The 3,574-nt window shown below is 33.8% G+C and overlaps 1 non-coding gene across 1 annotated transcript; it reads right to left on the bottom strand.

Moving 5' to 3' along the window:
• Positions 1–3,119: 3,119 nt before the first annotated feature.
• On the bottom strand, positions 3,120–3,281 carry LOC120632936. The gene has a single exon (XR_005659166.1). It is a non-coding gene; the product is annotated as a U1 spliceosomal RNA (small nuclear RNA).
• Positions 3,282–3,574: the final 293 nt, after the last annotated feature.

Below are 3,574 nucleotides of genomic sequence, written 5' to 3'. Positions count from 1 at the left end.
ATCACGTCATCACAGAACTAATCGGTTTTTACGCGACATCGCATCGGAACACTAAATCTCTTGGCGGCACGGCATTTTAGACAGAATTTAGAGTAACTGTCACATAAGAGTAGAGTTTATCAATGTGGGGTACAAAATTAACACATTGATAAAACTTTTGACCTAGCGAATAAATCGTTAGGATTTCTGACTATTTGATTGTTATGTGCGAAGCAAAGTTGAATATTGTTGCGCAGTATGGTCACCATACACTAAAATTTATATTAAGAGGATTGAAAGAGTACAAGAACGATTTTTGCGACTGCTCTCTTATAGAATCAATAGAAATCTTCATAATTATACAGATAGGCTTATTTATTTTAAAAAGCAAAGTCTTGAACATAGACGAGAGCTGTTGTCAATGACATTCTTATTTAATTTGTTTAACAATGGCGTTGATTGTCCTGAACTGATTCACAGATTTGCGATTAGAACACCGCGCACAAACACACCTCGGGTTCCTTGTAATTTGTTGTATCACAGGCCTTATAGAACGAAGTTGGGTAAATATTCTCCCTTACCAAGAATATCCGACATTTATAACGATTACGTAAAAAAACAAAAAGATTTCATAATAAATACACTGACTTTAGGCGTAAAATTATTGACACTTTTAATTGTTCTATCTGACATTTCAAGATAGAAATAAAATAAATACTTGACTTCTTATGTTATCAAATATTCAAAATTTAATAAGCTTAAACCTGGACATTGATGTTAATTTTTTTTTTTTAATTTAATTTGAATTTTAATTTTAATTCTATTTATATTTTTAACATTATAACCTTATTAATTAGTAAAATATTTTTAGACATTTATTTTGTAATGCAGTTATATATAAAATGTAATTAATTTTGAAATTATTTGTAAACGTTGTGAAAACCTGTAATAAGCTGAACATTCACTTAGCTCGCAACGTAAAAACTTGGACAAGAAAAAATGTATTAGCGGTTGGTTTTCCTAAATAAATAAATAAATAAATAAATAGTACAGTTAGGGCTAATTCGTAGAAGAATAAAAAATAAATGTTTATAAAAATAAATATAGCTACATAATGTCACATTCTTTTGTTCGTATCTGCTTGGTTGGGGATAATACGGTTCAATTGGGAAAAAAAACCTGAATACGCAATTATAGGAACAATAAGTAGACAATAACCGAAACAATGTGCAAAATGGACACAATGGTGGTTTAAGTTCCATTCAAACTATCTACGAAATAATTGGGAAAAGTATTCAACCTGCGCCCTAACGATGTGGGGCTCTTTTATCGTATTAATGAATGTGGCTTAATTGATAATAAGATATACGAATGTAAAGCTTTTTCACACGCCTTTTCACAGCTCTTAACGGGTTTTAATTAACCGGTGAATTTTGGCTAATAAACTTTAGATTTGGTTTATCGATTGGACGATTTCAAAGAAAACGAAAATAAATACCTAAATAAATAAATAAACTACGACAATACACACATCGCCATCTAGCCCCAAAGTAAGCGTAGCTTGTGTTATGGGTACTAAGAGAGCTGATGAATACTTTTATGAATATAATACACATAAATAATTATAATATACTAGCTGTTGCCCGCGACTTCGTCTGCGTTTGATTTTGTTTTTTGATGTGGCATTAAGTTAGTTGTAGATCTAAAAACAATTAAAGTATTCAGTATCGCTAAGCCTTAAATGAAGGGTTTGCTGCTTTCCGCTGAAGAGTTCTGTCCTCTATCTCCAACCAAAGTTTAGGCTAAATTAAACACATACCAAACCTCTATAGTACAAACATAATTATTTAAATCGGTTATAATTTGTCGGAGTTATGGTGTAAAATCGTCAAACACTCATCCCCTCTCCCAAAGGAACCGAGCTTAATGTCGGGATAAAAAGTATCCTATATTACTTCTAACACTTCCAAGAATATGTGCACAAAATTTCATGAGGATCGGTTAAGTAGTTTTTGGGGGAAAGCGTAACAAACAAACTTATATTCACATTTATAATATTAGTAGGGATACAGATGAACACCCAGACATTGAAAATTTTATTTTATTTATTTATTTCAAACAAACAAACACATAAAGAGTAATCCAAAGAATACAGATAAAGTCTGTGATTTCCACACTAGGATTCCCTGTGTCGTGAAAAAATATTCATGTTCATCACACAACCATTTTTTCAGTTGTGGGAAGCGAACCCACGTAATTGGACGCGGAAAACAGGGTCGCTGCTCACTGCGCCAACCGGCTGTCAACGGTTAGCTGTAAACATTATTTATTTATTTATTTATTTGTTTCTAGCTTTAAATGCAACTAAAATTATTTACTTCTTAATTTACTTGTACAATAGATTTATTATATGCATTCAAAATATTTAAGTAGCTTAATTGAACTACCACTCAATCACTCAGCAACCATTGTCTCCTGACACCTAAAGTTTAGAATGTCAAAGAGAGCAGATATACCAAGCACTGAACGACGCATGAGAACACTTAAACTTAATACTAAATAAATCGATTTCATTTCGTTCAATCTTTCAATTAAAGTAAATAAATAAAAAAGTAAATCTTTCAATTAAAGTAAAGTAAATCAACCGGTTTAAGTGGCGAGTCACAAGTAGTCACTAGACGCCACTGGCGTGTTCCGTTTCTGCAGATTCTTGTTCAACATTTGGCTCCCTTATCTTCTGCCAATCGCAGCGTGCGTGGAAATTGCAATAATTTTAAATTTTGTTTACCAAATGATTATTAGATGCTCAAGCAGCTACTGGCCCCTGACTCTTAGTCCACCTCTATCATAATCTAACATTCAACATTAATTTGAGTTTTCAATGTTGGAAGAACATTTTTTGTGTATCATAGACAAAGGCTGAAAAAACCTATGGCATGAAAAGATTTCATAGACAAAAAGAACCCCCAATTTAGCAAATGTCACGGCAGGGCTGAATTTCGAAAATTATGAGGTCAACTGTCAAATGACTTTGTCATATACAATTTCTCAAAATGTAACACCATAATGATTTATGACGATAGTAACTTATTACAAAATGATGCATGCATTCAACAATTAAAATATTTCTGTAATAGAGGGGGGGACGGCGCGTACGCAGTCCCCACTACCAAAAATTACGCGTCCGAGTTATCCGCATTAGGGATAATCGCAGAGGTCAACCCAACCGCAGTGCAATGGAAGGGCCTCGCTCTGGGGGAACCGCCTTCTTGATCACGGTGTCCCCTACGCCAGGTAAGTATGCTTCAATAACGGAAGCGATAGGTAGTCATTGCACGCGGAAGAATCTCCATAGCGCGAGCCAAAAACACGGCTGCATCGCACAGTGACATCTAGCGGAGACTGGTGAAACTACTACACCAATCGCGTTTGCTAGATGTCAGCAGCTAAGAGCTACAAAATGGACGAACAGCTGATTTACCAAAATTAATCATAATTACTTAACAAAATTTTAAAATCTGGAAAGGATGTGTTTTTTGCATAAAGTAAAATTAAAAGTAATTTGAGCGAGAGTTCCAATTAATTCAGCTAATAA

The sequence above is a fragment of the Pararge aegeria genome, chromosome 20 (genome assembly GCF_905163445.1).
Source record: "Pararge aegeria chromosome 20, ilParAegt1.1, whole genome shotgun sequence".
Lineage (NCBI taxonomy): Eukaryota > Metazoa > Arthropoda > Insecta > Lepidoptera > Nymphalidae > Pararge > Pararge aegeria.
This window is presented reverse-complemented; position numbering and strand designations above follow the sequence as displayed.